We start from the raw sequence: 18,604 nt of genomic DNA on the forward strand, positions 1-18,604 counted from the left end.
TGGCCGTTAAGGTACTGTACATTTTTGTAGCAGTAGTAGAACATCCAGTTATTTCAGGCAATACAGAAAAATGTTCAGTATAGCTGGATGCTGGTTCTGCGCCTGTTATGGTCATCATTGAAGAAAACACACAAAGTGGAGGATATAGAATGGAACGTTTATCTATATTATAAAAAGTCCACAATATGTTCCTGAAAAACAATGGTGCTTGAAAATGTCGAAATCGATTCAGTATTATACGTCATGATGAACAAGGCTATTGTTAGTACATGATTCCAGCCTTCGGTTCTGGACATTAACTGGTCACCCACTGACATGTTTGTCGTGTTCAAAAAGAGTGTGAGTAGACAGGATGAGGTGGGCGATCAAGGCTTTGGCCATGCAAAGAATACTTTCTCTTTACTCCACTGCCAAAACCCTCTTGATACATCCTGTTACGGAACAGTTTATAGGACGATCAAACACTAATACTCTTCACTCGCTCCTCTCACTTCATGCCATTCAAAACAAATATAAAAAAACCTGGGCCATTCTCCACTGTATAAACACAGCAGAAATAAAACACAGTGGAATATATTCTACTGAATGGAAGACCACAAAGTGTATCTCAGTATTGATTTAATGTCGAAGTCACTCTGAGATCACTAAGCCTGAGCCAATACAATACCCCTGGGAAATAAAGTTAGCGCTGAAATGACAAACATGAGGACGCTCTCGCCCAGGTTAAAGGTGCAGAGGACTTTGCCGAGGTTGGTGGCCTGGAATAAAAGTTGTGAAAGACAGCCTCATATTATCCATAGGGCAGTACAGATGTCAAAGTACTGTGATCTTGCTGACAGTGGATGTTCTCCATTTCTCAATTTAACCTGGCTGTCCTGTGCCTTCAAGCCAACCCAAATCGTCACTGTCATTTATTCTTCTCCTATATGTATCTTTAAAAAGATTTTGAATTTGAGACACATGCGTATGCTTCGCCAATATTATTGGTAGGGCTAAAGCCCAGGATATATAGATATTAACTGTGTTGAACAAAGTGGAGTTGTTCTTGCAGAGATGTCAGATCCTAATGTTAGGGAGGTACGGAGCACGCACATGGCAACTCAGGACAAGAGGAAAAAGCGCGTACATGGGTGTGAAGGGCAATTGGAAAAAATTAGTAGGCTAAAATAGTGCGCACGGATTAGTTTCTTCTTGCATGTCATGTGCGGGGGCTCCGTTAGGAGGCAATCTTTAATAGTGATGCCATACCTAGCAGCGTCTATTTAAAAATTTTAATGTTTGAAAAAACCTGGAAAGACCTAGTCTGTTACGCTTCAGTATAGTGCTAAAATCCAAAGGAGCGTCTCAGAGGGCAGGTGGTTTTTCTTAACACTACTACAAACCCATGCAAGCCTGAGTTAAAGAAGTCCACCAAAGTTTCTCTTGACAGCAGCCGCACTTTTAACCTGTGGGAGATTATCTGTATTGGATCTACTGCCGACATTCAGACAGGGGGGTAATGAGGCGGTACAGTAGCACCAACAACACTGCGATCAAGTTGCACACGTGCACAAAACAAGCTCAAGCAAGGAGAGGAATCGGTGAATCTCATGTTTAAACAGCAACACCAGTAACGTTAGTGTAGAGTGGTAGCTGGAAATGTAAAAACATAGTCATTGATTCTAAGCAAACAGCTAATAAAGTGCACTACAGCGATGGAAAAAAATGCATTCTTTCTGTGTTCATAAATTCAGTTTAAACTATATTGAATTTTAAAACAGTGATTTTTTTTTTTTTTTTTGTTTTTAAATATGCCTGAAAAAACTATATAATGAATATTACCAGTATTGCAGACGTCACACCCACATTACATTCTCGCTTATGGATCGCTTTTTCCTGCTGCTTTTTGTTTGTTGTTTTGTTTTGTTTTTCAGTATTGTTTTCGAATGTTGTGTTCCATATGGACTGATTCCAAGCGCAAGGACAAAAAATCTGTAACATCAATATGCAAAAGTAGAAGTTTTATGGAAATATTAGAAGGACCATAGTATGGTAACTATGTTTTTGTTTGGTTTTTAGGTGTCGTTCCTCTACAGTGCTCTAGGGTGGTCGTCCAGTTGGGGGATAAAGTGTTAGGGAGGGGCAGTAAAGTTATAGAAATTACCTGATTTTTCAAAGGCAAAGCAGGGCTTTCTCTCACATAACCTCACTACTTAATGGAGGTTGGATTGAGAAACAAATGCTTCCAGCCCAATCAATTGTTCTTGCTAGATTTGAACTATGTAACTTTGCACTTACTTTGTTATATAGTTTAAGAACCGCTGAAAATGATGGGCTTGTTGTTATTTGCTAATGCTAGTTGTGTGTTTGTTTTGTAGAAGAACTCTTGTTTTCTGTGTCTCTCCTTCTTTCTTTTGTACTGTGACTTACTCATTGTGGACTAATGAATAACTTGATCGAAATGCTTTGCTCATCATGCTGAGATCATTCACTATCAAAGAGTTGCAACACATGCTATGTTTAAGGCTGCAACAAATTATTGTTTCATTAATCGATTAATCTAAAACGATATTCGAACAATTAATCAACTAATCATCCGATATATTTTACAGATTAATCAGTGACTTTGATTGATTATTCAGCATTTGCAATTAGTTAAAATATTGACTTATACATATCCAACAAATCAAGTTAATCATTTCAGCATTTGAAAATCATATTATGTAATTCCAATTATTATACAATTAATTTATACTAAAACAAGGTAATCACTTTTGAAGATGTTACTAATTACTATTGTACAATTACAGTTCAAAATATTTTTAGAATGTAAAACAAGGTAATCACTTTTGAAGATGTTATCCTCTTTTAAGTCATATAAAAAAAGAACAAAATAAAGGTAAATGATGAGACATTTTATTTTTGCTTGTAACTATTTTGTTCACAACATAATCTCTCTTAAAAAAACCTTATAGGGTTACGATAATCAAAACAATCCTGAGCTAGATCATGCTTGATCTCTGCCAAACCAAACTATCACTTTAATGGAATATATATATATCTATATCTATATATATATCTATATATAGTATATATATATATATATATATATTAATATATATATAATATATATATTTATTTATTTTATTTTTATTTTTTTTTTTTCTTCTCACTAATAAAATGATTTTATAATATTGCTAACTACAACTGGAGAGCTGAATTATAACGAAAATCAGTTGTTAATTCTAACTGAAAGCAGCATGACTCGGGTCTTTTTCATGTTGAATACTGCAACGTGCTGATTGAAGGCTATGATTGCATAAAGTCAGCTTCAGGAGTGGTCTGCGTTTGCTTGTGGAAGGTGTCTTCTTCTCTGAATTGCATCAACGGAGCTGAATTACAGTCTTGCACTTTATTGTCGACATTGCCGATAATGTCTACAAAAACTGCCTTAAAGAAAAGCAAAAGAAGAAGACTAGTGGCATGTGCCTGCTGTTGAGAACGTGCTCAGGACAGTTCAAACAGATACGATATTGCGTGGAATCAGAGGAAAAAAAAAAAAAAAAAATATTTTAAAATGAAAAAAACTATCATAAGGAGAGTATCGTTCATTTTCTTGCACAGACTGATCATTTTGTGTCTGTTTACACACCAATGTATTGTCCCGAGCCAAATGGTTGAATTTGGTTTTGTTTGTGTTTGTTTTTGTTGACTCCTCAAAACCATTGATTCGCCATCCACTTTTCCATTATATGACTGACATACTGCAACGGTTTGTGGTTAAAAAATCTTTGTGTTGTGTCCTACTGAAGAAACAAAGTCAACCTTCACCTTGGATCCCTGTGGGGTGGTAAGCCGATAAACATCAAATTTAAATTTTTGGGACGGGAAACTAGCCCGTTAATATTTGCAAAACAGTTATGGCTTGTTGATATAATACAGGGGTTCGTCAAAACCTCTCCATGAAGTTACCCTCCAGCGCTGCACATTTTGTATGGTCTCCCGATATTGCCACATCCCCTTCATTGTATTGAAGTATTCGACGAATGTTTAGCTGATTGAGTTTGAATCAGGTGTGAGAACATGGAGGGGAGACATACAAAATTTTGCAGGGCATAGGGGGTACTCCAGGACAGGTTTGAGGAACCACTGTTTAAATAAGATACAGGCAGCACCTTTTTCACTGAGACAAACGAACTTGTTTGGAACAATGTAAGTCGACCATGGAGAGTATCAGCCTAGTGGAGGTCTGGAACAACCCTATTAGCCAATGTACAGAGACATAAGTTCATGGGGTAACGTCAGAGTTGGGGAAGTGAAGTCCATGGGCAAACGATTAAATGCAACTCCGCTTGTTAGGCCAGAATACTCAAGCCTAACCTGTACCAATTATCCTGGGAATTGATTTTGTTAATATTAAAGTGGTACTGGAAAAGATTTTACAAAGCACAAGTTCCAGCTATCTACTTTACCGGAACCCAAAGATTTGTCCGTTTTATGGCATCAACAATGGGCCACGCTTCCACTTACGTTTATCTAGCTATGCCTACTGTTACGTGTCAGAAGATCATCAGCAGATTCTGTTGAACCACAACAAAAGAATTTGATTCAAACACCTTCATTAAATAAGAACTTGGAGGAGTTTAACTTTAAAATTGGCCCCACAGTGGGCAATCACAGCTTGGCACGAACAAATTATTGTCGATCATTGTATCACTACCATAGATAAGTGATACCATGAACTTCCCCAGAAGGAAAAGAGCGTACAAGGGTGTTTCACAGGAAGAAACACCAGTTCCATCGAGTCCCAAGTTCGAAGAGCGTTGTTTGGAGACATTTATTAGCCCATCTCAACATGTGCATCACCAGTGGTTTGTTGTACTGAGATAAGATTGGAATGTTATCGGTTTGTGTTGGTAAAATCGAGAGGCGTAATGATAAGAATACCTCTAGAATAGCTTACCAAATGTCACAAATTTAAGCACATTTTGGAGGCTTTACACGGTGCCAACACTGTTTTTAGCACCTACCCTTGAATTAAACAGGGGTGTGTTACTGGCAGATGTAAATGGTAATGGACATTTATTTAGAAGCCCCCGTTCCGTTACATCCTCAGGGATATATTAATTTCTTTGTCTTCGTTTGTGCTGGAAAAACGCCACGGTCAACATTCCCAAGACTCATAGAACAACTGTTGATGGACAGCAACCCTAGGCAGCCATTATTAAAATGCCTCTTGGGCATTCAAGTGCAGTGCCTATATCTTTTAATGGGGGAGTGAAACATCAAATTCCTCCAAAACTGTTTGCTAAGCTTATGATTAAATTTTTATATTTGAAATCACTAATGAAATCTTGACAACTGTCCTTCCTCATAAATTTTATTTCTTTTGCTCACAATAAGATTGGTAAAAGCTTATTTTTCAGGCTAGACAATCAGGTTGTATGTGCAGTCCTAAGCAGAGGTCTCCAGAATGAGGACCTAGTTTCTATAGGCACAAGGACTTCTAATTGCCATCTTGACAGGGACTTGATGACTTTTAATGAATTATGGATTTGGCTCTGTTCAGTTCCGAAAGGCGGGGCTTCCTCTTTCGATTAGATGCGGCCGATATTTGAGGACTTGCATTTTTTCCCCCATTCAAAAACTATACGAGTGACACATCGTGGGTATTCTATTAGTCTTTGAGTGGAGTAAAAGGAACGTGCTGGCATGTTCTATATTGATGACGTTGGGTATTCTAGTAACGATCACATGGAAACATGTCCCGGTCTTCACGCAGGGTATTGCCATTTCCTTCAATATGGATGGAAAGCGATTCACTCAACTCACGATTTCGATTCGAGTCACGTTTTGACTTCATACTTCGATTTCGATTTCAAGATTATTTCGATTTTTTTTTTAAATAAATGATTGTAAGACAAATTATTAAGTAATGGGTCCGTTGTATTTTGCGTTGGGCAAAATGCTGTACCATTTCTTTGTGACATTGAAATATAACGATAAGAAATATATTCTAATATACTAATATATACTGTATTATTTGTTGGTTTTGATAATTGCTTCTGTTGTCCTCAATCGGTAAGTTCGCTTTGGATAAACGCATCGTTCTAAAACTGAATAAAAATGTATAAATAGAATGTACCTTGCATGTTAATCATGATCCAAATCAAGATGTTGCCATTCATGCAAAATGAGCACGTTTTAATTTAAATTAGATTGTATAATTTTGCGAAATGTTTTGAAGCCAAAAACATAATGGTTTCACTTCGTTTTTGTAAACGGATACATAATAATATATCTGAATTAAACTTCAGCGGACGAGCTGAACGAGAAGCCGATAGAGGATTCACTCTCGTGCCAGCAGTTGGCACATTAAAGCCCTTTTTCATTGAGTTATGCTGCGGCTTACCCCCCGCCCCCCCCCAGCGCCTGCATGAAACTCTAATATGCATTATACAGAAGCAAGATTGCAAAGAAAAACGATACCATCTAAACTTTCTAGAAGACAGGTAAGTTTCCCTCAGACATACATTCGATATACAACTCCTTAAGCCTAATGAAAATCGACGCTTTGTTTAGGCATCTCAACCGATTTGAATCGTCACATATTTGAAATGCGATTTTCAATGACCAGGCTGCAGTTTAAGCGTTACAATCCAATGTCAGTCTTCTATACGCAGATATCACCTAAATCTTAAAAAAGTGCTACTTCATCCAGATGCTCACTTGCATTTCTTCTTCTAGGACATATTGTGACCCCTGAGAGAGTGAAAACTGATCCAGCCAAAATCTCTGCTGTCAAATCTTTTCCTGTACCTAAACAGGTCAAGGGAGGAGTACAATGGTTTCCATGTAAACTGGTTATCACATGTTTTTCTGAACGCCGCAGACTCCATTGATATGCACTGAGATCAAGAGACAGCCCAAGTCGGAAGTAGGACCTTTGAGCAATGCCAGCAAGATGTTAAAAAGACATTAGACACGAACTCATGCAAGCAACTTTATTAATAACTTCTGATTTTCGCCAGCCTTATACAGTATCAAATCGACCGCACAATCGCAGTATTGGCCTTGGAGCACGTCCTTACCAAGAAACTGTGAAGGGGAATAGCAATGTTTGTTTCTTTTGCTTCATGTTTGTTCAGAGGCAGGGCTGAAAGATCCTATTCTGTATCAGACTAAAGGGAATTTCTTAGCAGATTGTATGAGGCCTGTAGAAAAATTGAGGTAGTATCAGGAGGCGAGAAGGGAAAAGTTGAAATGTCATCACCAACCACAACCACCTTGACATGGTCATTTCAACACTCTAATGCCGTGCGTTTACAAATCGTCTGTCTGGGGTAAAGCACACCCTTTTCTCATCTGATCATTGGCCCATAAGACTGCAGGGAGATGCCATTTTTTGTGTCATTACACAAAAACGTCTACACCAATGCCTCCTGACTCCTTACAGAGCACTTCTGTCATTGGACCAGAGATATAGGCTAGGTGTGAAAATTATGGGACATTTTCACCCAAATTAAATAATCTCACTTCCTGGTGATACATTATGTTTGTACCATGTGGGTTAGGAGTTTTTTGCCCAAATGAGAACCACAAACGCATCCCATCATCGCAAGAATTCTGGTAGAGTAACAGTCTCACGCGATAGTGAACCACCAACTTCTCTTCATCTAAGATATATACTCAAGTTCCCCACCTAAACTTTTTATGCAAACAATGAGGGGTATAATCAGAATCTTTTAACTATGGCATATCATCCTTAAAACAAAAGCTGACAAAGCGATTCAACGGGAACTTAAAAAAACACCATGATTATCTTCTCATATATGAGAACAACACAAGCAATGGATATTGGCTAGCTGATCGGTTTTCCAATTTCCTATACGCTCAGCATGGCATGAACCAGATGAGTACAGGATTTTTCACTCATAGAGAAGAGATAGCGCTTGGCCTGATCATCTGAAAGGAGCAATGGCGAGAATCCCTCCAAAAAGCCTCCCTATCCGGAAATCCTGCTTATCCTACCTTGGACCGTCAATACTTGCTTTATTCGGCCATGGTAAAGGAAAATTGGGCACTGAGCTCTAATGGTCAAACAAACAGTGCTACGTACCAATGACATTGATCATGTAAATGTCCATTTGGGAGACATAGTTGGGGTTTGTGCCAATCCCTTATATATAGCAGCTATAGGCTTCCTGGCTAAAATAGTCCCCTAAAATGGAAAAGGTCCATCAGTAATATAAAAAGAAATTAGGTCCGGTAAAATTTACGAGAGTTTCTGATTAAGGTTGATCCTGTCTCCATATACTTCTACCACATGTACAGAATCTTCAAATTTTGTCACGATTGGAAAAACCAATTGTCATCAAGGGGAGGAGGTATGTAACTGACCATAGTATGTGTTACTATGTTTTTTGTTTTTTTTGTTTTTGTGTAATTCCTCTACTGTAGGCTAAAGTCTGTTCTCCATTTGGGGATAAAGCGTAGATAGGCAGTAGAGTAAGATATACCTGTATGATTAAAGGAAAGCATGGCCTTTCTCTCACACATAACCTTACTGCTTAAATGGAGTTGGGATTGAGAAACAAATGCTTCCAGCTTAATCATGGAAGTGTTCTAGCTTGTTTTGAACTTTGCACTGTTAGCATACTTTTGCACTTTGTAACTTTAGACTTACTTTGTATATAGTTTAAGGTACGCTGTACAATTATGGGCTGTTGTTATATACTAATGTAGTTGTGTGTTTGGTTTTGTAGAAGAACTCTTTTTTTCTGTTGCTTCTTCCTTTTCTTTGTACTGTGAATTACTCATGTTGGACTATGAATAACTTGATCAAACGCACTGAGAATCATGCTGAGATCATTCAAAGTATAGAGGAAGCTTGGAGCGCTGATCATTTGGAATACTTTTTTCTACGGACTATTTGTATTTTTTGCCTTCTATCATCATTGGGGACTTTAATGTTTGTGTTCAGTGCATGCTTCGGGCTGACAGACTTGTATTCATTCAAACAGATACGTCTTCATTTTCTTTTAACATGGATAAATGACACACACAACAGGGATTTTTTTTGCACTCAAAAAGACTTTATTGATTCCTTTCCATGCATATACAAAAGTGATTTGTGGTTTGCTTTATTTTATATAAACACTTTAAAAGAGCATAGCCTACCGTGTTCTGTGTGGTTTCAGTCAAGGGCCCTCCTTAAATTAAATTTTGTGATTTAGCCACCCTTGAGCGTTTCTCATGGGGATGGTTACATAAGGAAAAATAAATAAACACATAAACATCTATTTCTGTTAATACAGAAACAGAAAACAAGCTCATCATAAGAGGTGTTTTCAAGTTACTGTACTGTATTGAATTGCATTGATGAATATAAATTATTATAGAACAAACAATGTGAATGAACATCATGTCACTGGGTAAAAATTTCAATGTGTATTCATTCAAAACTATTTCTTTTTTATTCTGTAAACTAGGTTTACAGTGTACGATTGTTGTTTTGCCACTTTTCAATTTGCTGGGTGGTGGGTCTCTGTTCTAGAGTCATTACCAGAAGCAGCCATTCTTATTTTAAAAACACAATCCACATGTAACCTCAAAAGCCTCCTCTCCAGGGGTAAATAAACAGCCACATGGGCAAAGTGCATGACCACACACACACATACGAGACAAGTCAGGGTCAGTAGGGTTGTTCCTGGGTGGGTAACTACACAAACATCTGCTCCAAAAAAGCCAGTTTTTCCTGGAGTCTGTGGCTTTAATTAAAGTTTATAAACCATTAAAACATGGGGTTATGTGGGTGAAGGTTGTAACAAAGTCTCTTATAAACAAGACAGATATAGATAGATAGAAAAAACAAACATGAAACACTGAGAAAAGGGGAGAAAATAAAAGTCATTCACAAAAACATCAACACAGCATGATCCCTGTGAATAACTCGTGAGAGTGTCTGTTGGGATGTGCGCAGCAGATAAATGGGGGCTTTTTAAAACTCAGGACAGGGGGGGCTGAGAGAGACCTGGTGGCCTGAATCATTCGCCTGTCAGCAGGACCACAGGGTCAAATAAATAAATAAACAGTTAGATATAGGTTTGAATAGGTTGCATTTATTTATTTCATAATGATTTTTCTTTTGCATATGAGGTATTTTGCCAGCTCATTTCATTTCAGTTTTTTTTTTTTTTTTTTCCATTCTCCACTCAATCACCTCTCTGCCTGTGCCACCATTACTCAAATGAGTGGCAATCTGGAGTAATTTGATGAACAGACCACTGGCTGACCTCTAGAACAAAGCTTTTCTCCTATAACAATGTGCCAAAGAATCTTCAGAGACTTCTTGGCTGCCCTGAACTATATTAAACAAACCACATAGTTAGAGCACTAGCATTTAACAACGCCAAGTAATGAGTTTCAACTTCCAGGGAAAGCAAGAATTGAACAAATGTATGTTTTATAACAGCACTGTAATGATTTAGCCAACCAGATATCATAAGAAAATCTTCGTTTTTTTTTTTTTTCAAGGTTGTGATTTAGTATGAATTTGTACAAAGTTATCTGAATGGTTTCATATTTTTATAAGTAGTCATAAAGGTTCACCCTCTATACCTAAAATCCAATGGTGTGTAGTAGATTGCACAAAAACATATTAATTAAGATTGTACAAATTCACATGAATTAGCCACTAATAAGAGAAAATAAGTAAATTGATCTGCTGATGAAAAAAGCCATTCATTCCCTCACAAAAAGTACCTTGGTGAAGATGGTAATACAATGGTTAAAATACAATAATGGCCATTTTAATGATACCAAATGATGACACCTTATTCAGATTACCATGGAATACCCAAATCCCATTGTCATGTAAAAATTTGTCACTCAACCCACGTAATGAAGTGGGGTAGAGGGCAGGTACTTTACTGGAAGAGGGGGTTGTTGTTGAGGCTGCTTCTCTGGATCTTCTGGGAAGAATGAGCTACATCCCAGCGCGGTACAGCACCTCCAGTAACATGATACTGGGGATCCCGCAGGCCCACATATGCAGCACCGCCTCCACCCGCTCCTTCACAGCCATCACTGCTGGACTACCGCCAACACACACAATTCACTGGCACTATCACACACCAGCACTGCAAGATACGAGATAGAGAGACACAAACAGAGATAGAGAGAGAGGGTTCATGACAGTCTGTCAGTAAAAAAAAAGGTTGTTGTCTGAAGACAAGCCCTAATCACAAGAGGAGGCTCTGAAAACAAGGACCAAAAAAAAAAAAAGGGGGGGGGGGGAGGAGAATTTTTTCCTCAACTGAATACCAGCAGAAAAATACAAAAGTTTGTATGTAGGCGCTGTAATTAGGCAGACTAAATATAACCATGCGGCACAGCAATTGTGCCACTGAAGATTAATGGACAGTAGTCAAACATTTATTACATAACCTGTTTTGTTTCATTAGAGCTGCTTGTTTTTAAAAACTCACACAAAACACAGCACCAGACAGAGCATAAAGCAGTCTAAAATAATGTATAACCCATAACCTACCAAGTTTCCACAAAACTATAAGCAGCAGCCTTATACGCAAAACAGTTACATAATGCTAAATGCAAGTGCATCTGTTTTGCACTCAGTGTGCTAAGTATACAATACTTCTGACGGAGGAGTTAATTTTTTTGTAAATTCGTTTGTAAATTAACTTTTAGCGGCCGGATGATTAGGAAATGCTTCGCCAGCCTATTGTTGCTATGGTACTCCTCGTAAGATTTTGATAAGAGTGATACCTACACTAACTTTTGTGATTAATGAAACATTTCAAATCCCTTAAAAACGTCTAATTTTTTGTCAAAAAAAAAAAAAAAAAAAAAGAAAAAAAAGAAAACAGAAAAAAAAGAAAAAAAAAGAAAAAAGAAAAAAAAAGGCTTCTCTCTTCCCAAAAAAAAAGTGCTTTATAAAAAAAATAAAAAATTAAATTAAATAAAATAGCTAAGCCCTCGACCCTTACCCCTGACATTTCGCACCCTGATAATGTATTTTTCTAATCTGAAACTGTCGAAATGGTCTACAGTAAACCAAGCTCATTGAAAATTCATTGTGTGTGACTGGCTGATCGCACTGTTGCAGTACCTATAAATAAGCGCGTCTACAAAAAAATAATTAATTTTCCGTCATATTTAAGTAAATAAAAACAACAAACGGTGAGTTATATGTTGTATTGTTGTTGTCTGTAAAAGTTACCAATTGACGCGGATGCTGCTTTAGCACGTTTGTGATAACCCGGTTTTAAACGTCTTTTAATAACAGAAAAACCTGCACGGAAAATAGTCAAAGTCGCACGTTATATATAACATTTGGATGAAGGCTATATGCAGCACGCGGCTATCTCTCTCTATCTCTCTAGAGATGCTGCTATGAACTGTAGTGACCTCGGATAAGGCATGTCCGGATACCGCCGCTAAATGAACCGCAATTTAACGGAGACAAAATAAAACATTCAAATTACACGATTATGACTCTCGCAAGTGCTCGTGACTACGATGTCCGATCTTTATTCTTCTGTCGGATGTCAACCATTGTTGACGGAGGAATGAATGGAGTGGTGTGGCGGTCTCAGGGAAATGGGCATTCCTACCGACGCGGGCACCGCGACTCGTATCACATCATCCCGCAGCATTACAGATTGCCACAGTGATCGGTACTGAGCATGTGCGCCGCGGAGAGGCGGATTAGCGAGCGCCCGTGGCATCATGAGGGCACAGCACACGCTGGAAACTGAAAGAAAGAGAGGGGGTTGTAGAGGTGGAATGATAAGGAGTCAGAGCAGACGACTCAGCCTTCACAATGGCAAACGGTGCTATAAAGATTAAGACCGCTGTAATGAACCAGTTCACAGGGCTGTGTGAATAATACAAAAAATGATAATCGACTTGATAATTAGGCTATCTATCTGTAATACTGCCTCTTCACATCTCTCTCTCCCTCTCGCCTGTTTGGCGTGAGAGAGAGGTCAGGCTACACCTACAGTGCTTAACAATTGTATTTATTAGACCACCACCACCACATAATGTAAAGCTGTGCCACAGCTGCCCTTAACAGTATTGGTGATTATCAAAATCATTTTTTATATTTCTGTAATGGTTAATCCACCAGTATGTGTAAGCTCTTTAGTCACAGTAGATAGTGTTTCTAATGATAAAATATAATTATTGTTAATTTAAAAAAAAAAAAAAAAAAAATGAACTTCCCTCCTGTATAAACATATGATTAAGCATCATTTACAGAGTATGATGTAGCATTCAGGGAATATACAGTAAATGTCCATTCAGTAATGAAATACAATAGGTCACATGTTAACCCACAACAGCAGTCCCAAATCAGCTGTCTTGTGGTAAGGTAACCTACAATAGGTCACATGTATTTAATTACATATTTTATTAACACTGTGTGTCTGCTACATACAGACTGTAAATCATTTAATTATAAGCATGTAGAGGTTTCTATCAGCCTTCAACAGCACATGTCCCAGAGGGAGTGAGCCAATATTCTCTTTTAGTCTCTATCTTTCATAAGTAGGTCAGCAATCTGTACCCTATTCACTGTTTCTCATAATGATTGTTGAGGAAATGCCCACCAGATCAAAGTTTTTATGTCACACTTGTCCTGAAAAAAATCTTTTTTTTTTTTTTTTTTTTTTTTTTGCTTAATTGCTTATTAATTGTCTGGTTTGTGATTAGTAGAGTTCAGATCACAGCTGATCAGATCAGTTATTGGAGTTTCCCTTTCATTTTCTTATTTTTTATGCTCTTTTTATTATTTACTAGCTTTAATTAATGAATGGCTGGTTTGTTTGGGCTAGTTCCTCAAAAGTCAGTGTTGCACCAATTGTGTCATTTCCAAAAAACCCAGCACTTGTGTTTTTTACAATTGGCAAGTCATGGTGGTTAAGTGTCACTCATGGTGTGTTTCACATGTGTTTTTCCCCCAGACTTCAATAGAGGACTTGTTTTCACACAACACTTGAACAATCATTGATAAATTGGTTTAGGTGGTTCTTTTGATTTGATGCCCGAACTCTGTTGACATGGGTGGAATAGCAAGTCGCTTTGCTCCACATTGAGATGTGACAGTAATTCCTGTCTTGGGCAGTCTTATGTGTGATCTACAAAGAAAGAAAGAAAAACATTTGCACATAATTAGGACCCCAACAAAGTCCAAACCTTTCAATGTGTGTGTTATTTAGCAAACTACACACTACATTATAGCTCACACTTGGTGAGACATGGCATGAAATTTTCAAATTTCTTAAATTTAAACATGCAATCAAGACAAACTGAATTATGAGAGTATTGATGTTTTATATCTTATATAATCAAGTAAAGACATCAGAAACATTGAAATCATAATAAATACATGTAACACAATCAAAATGTACTACAGTTATAAATAATTCATTTAAGAGCATGATAGTGTTATTCATTTCTATTATAACATGTATAGATAAATAGATAAATACATTATTACAAGAACACATACTATGTGTTTGTATTTAATTACATAGTGTATGACCAAAGAAGGTCTAACAGAGTCAGTCAATGTTCATAACCACAGAAAGCATCATAATGTTTAAAATTAATTTTTTTTAAAGATGCATAATAAATTATAGCATCTTTAACTTTAGGTCTCGTCTCCTCTGCTTGTTGTTTTTTCTGTTTGTGCATCTAAAAATGAACAGAGAAATTTTTTATTATAATGTGTGAAGAAAAAACACATTAATAAAGCAATAAGACAATTTTAATGGTGGTAAAGCAAATTAATGTTTTGCTAAGAAATTTAACAAATCTTAAATACACATACTTGTACTGGTTCCAGTCACCCCATGAGGAATTACAGAATTCATCCCTCGCTCTCACACACACCGTCATCCCTTTTGTCACTGGCAGCTGGTGACTTTGTGTGAAGAAAATCTGAGCAAAACAAATATTAATATATTTTCAAGTCTAACTAAAAATAATAATACTTTCAATTGTTAAAATGGAAGTCTTGCCTTCACAGAAATAAATTACATTTTAAAATATACTAAAATTGAAAATAATTTGTAATGATTCTAATAATTTTCACAATATTACTGTTATTGTATTTTTGGTTAAATAAGTACACCCTGATTATTTCAAATGTAATTATTCCAAACATTCTTTTGACCAGTAGTGTGTGGGGTTACCTCTTGTGAGTACGGTTTGGAGCAGTCACAATTGTCATGTTTCCGACAGCGAATCTCTTTCACTTGGAACATGAGAGGGAAGTAGGATGATGGTGTGCTCCAGGAGTGTGGATATTTGACCTCTACAGATGTTTTATTGATCCTACTAATAGGCACCATATCAGGCCTCACTAAGAAGTGCAGAAAAAGATCATTTCATATTCAAATGAGCAGCATTCTAATTCAGTATTCTAAGACCCCATCTTAGCGATTTTTGAGAGCTCACCGATATCCATGATGTAGAACTTTGTATTGTAGGATTCAACAACAAAGCTGCTTCTGAAGTATATGGTCATGGTTGATGCGCTCTACCTCCTCTGCATAGGGACAATAGTCATGGTCTAAGCATGTGATATTCCTACTGGAATCCAGACTGCAGCTGATGTTGCTTCCACCAGGGCTGGAACAGGATCAGTCAAGTTATTTATATATTTATTTTTTTTTTCACACCCCTCACATCGTTGCAGAGGTCAGATTGCAGAACCTAAGGTAAGATGAAGAAACTTACCGTGTGGCTTTGATATGAGCAACATGGCCATTCCTATTTGCATCCCATGTCCAATCACATTTGAAGGAACCTCCATAGTTATTTGTTGAACAATCGATGTAACCTTGTTTGGTAATACAATAAATTAAAAAATAAAATTAATGATAATGAAATAAAATAATTATATAATACAATTATGAAACCAAATTTAATAAAATAAATAAACAAATATATATATATATATATATATATATATATATATATATATATATATAGATATATATATTATATATATATATATATATATATTTAGGGTCAATTTATTATTATTGTTATTATTATTATTAAGAAATGATTACTTTTACTCAGTAAATTGATCAAAAGTGACAACACAGACTTATATATTTATATATGTAATTTATAATGTTACAAAAGATTTAAAATCCAAATAATTGCTGTTCTTTTGAACATTATATTCAAATAATCAAGATTTTTTTTTTTTTTCCAAAAATAAAAATAAAAAAATTACTAAGCAACATTGTCAACGCTGTATACGTTAATAGGAAATGTATTTGAGCACCAAATTGGCATATTAAATGATTTCTGAAGGATCATGTGATACTGAAGATTGGAGTAATCACTGTTTAAAATTAATTAAAATACATTAAAATAGATAACATTTCTATTGTAATAATATTTCACAATTTTACTGTTTTTACTCTATTTTTGCTAAAATAAGTAATGCCTTGATAAGCATTTTTTTTTTTTTTTTACAAATCTTACTGCCCCCATTATTTTTAAAACTGCATGGTAGAAATAGAAACTTTAGTGTAAAAATGTTTCATTGATGAAGTCTTGAAACTATTTAACATTTTTTTAATTTTTCAAATTAATAACTCGACAATTTTATACTGGGTAAAAGAGGGTTGTACCTTTCTTAGGAGTATTCTTGATAAACTTCCTGAAGGTCCACTGAGCCAGCACCAGTGTGTGGTTTAGGTAGGATCCCTCACTATTGAAACACGAGTAGTTTCCCCCCATCCACCCCTCTACTGTGACGACGATCCTGTTTACTTGAGCCTCCAGATTTTCATCATTTCTGGTCCATGTAATATTTTCCCCTTCATACGCTTCTCCACAGATAAGTGGCACGTTTACATCTTCACCTACATTGACATTCACCACAAGCACTGATGACAGACAATTGAAAAACAAATGAGAAGTGCAAATATAACAATACAAGCCCCAATATAAATTAAATAAATTATAGCAGTTTATAAGTATTTTTTGCAGATATTTTACATAGAAAACAGTTCTTTAGACATGATTCAGACAAAAGAACAAACCATTTGGTTTAAGTGTCCAGTAGCTCTCTTCTGTTTTGATGGATCCATCAGCAGAGGACTGGAGAAACAACAATGTACTCAATAAGAGAAAAAACATCTGTTGGTGGGAAAAAAGAGAAAAGTTTAGACTGCAATTATATGCTTAATCATTGGTTCTCAGCTGTGGCTCCAGGTTCTTACATAAAGTGAAAAATCAATACAAAATGCAAAGAATAGTTAGCAGCTAAAACATATAGTTGTGCATTTAGGAAAGCAAAATGAATAGACTTATCAACTTCTAAAAGAGACATGAAAACGTTGTATCAAGTTAATTTATTTGTTAAACTGGTAAATCATACTTCACTTGTTTATGCATGCATACAATTGCCAGTTTTCATGTCATGTTAATAATCTTACTTATTATTGGGCCTATGCAGTAAGTGGTAACCTAGGCTGTACAAAATTGTCCTTAAAATTTGATTTTTTTTTTAATGACCATGTCTAAACTACCATAGGTATTTTATACATTTTGATATTAAATAAATTTTTGATGTTGTTTTAAAATGACTTATTAATGAATATATGTGTGTGTATATATATATATATATATATATATATATATATATAATATACAAATAATTGAGTGGTTCTTTTCATGACATTATAAAATGAGATAAGTGACTTACCCTTGATCACTCAAAAATCCAGAGATTAACCTCCACAACCAGATTGACGTTGATTTGTTGTTGTGTTTAGTGTGCAAGCTTATAAGTAACGTCTCATGTTGGACTTTTTGGCCAGGAAAAGTCCAATGCAGGTTATAGAGGAACTTCAAACCCTGCATGAGCAAACTCCAGAACCTAAGCTGTTTCTCAGATATCATCACTAATTATCTCACTTCCACTGGGCCTTCTCACTGTCCTTTCTCTTCTCTAATATCGGGCTATTTATATACAATCGTACAGCCCATTCAGAACAATATGATTCTTTACTGGATTGTATTATATTTGGGCAGGAAAACATAATATATGAAATTGCTAATTGGTTTCCAATGTGTACTATGTGAAGAATTCAGTCTGAAGGGCAGGAAAGATATTAAGTCAATGTTTGTTTTCAAAGCCTTGGGTATTTTGCCACAAGTTCTCATCTGAAAGCCAGAGGATGATTTACCTGGTTGTGTTACTGTCTTTGATTTGCTTGTCCTGACTATCTGTTGGTTTTTCCAATTCAGTTATTCCCCTAATTTCTCTCAGATAATGACATTTAGTGATTTGTACTTTAATATTACTGTTAAGAAATTTCACAGTAAATACTGATGACACTTTTCAGCCTAACACATGAAGTGTTTTAAAAGATGCCCAGATAACGTAGAAAAAAGAATGAAAGAAAGAAAGAAAACAGAACTCTCAGTAGATGTTATAAAACCTGCAAAACATTGTAATTTTTACCAATAATAAACACAAACAATTCTATAGGAGTCCAGTTAAAGGTCGTACTGAAATAGTAATATTATAATCCAGACGAGCTGAATAAAACCACAAGACCAAATCACC

At 36.1% G+C, this 18,604-nt stretch overlaps 1 pseudogene; it reads right to left on the reverse strand.

Annotated features, from left to right (window-relative positions):
* Positions 1-14,496: 14,496 nt before the first annotated feature.
* LOC122147456 lies at positions 14,497-17,169 on the reverse strand (annotated as a pseudogene).
* Positions 17,170-18,604: the final 1,435 nt, after the last annotated feature.

The sequence above is a fragment of the Cyprinus carpio genome, chromosome A14, assembly GCF_018340385.1.
Source record: "Cyprinus carpio isolate SPL01 chromosome A14, ASM1834038v1, whole genome shotgun sequence".
Lineage (NCBI taxonomy): Eukaryota > Metazoa > Chordata > Actinopteri > Cypriniformes > Cyprinidae > Cyprinus > Cyprinus carpio.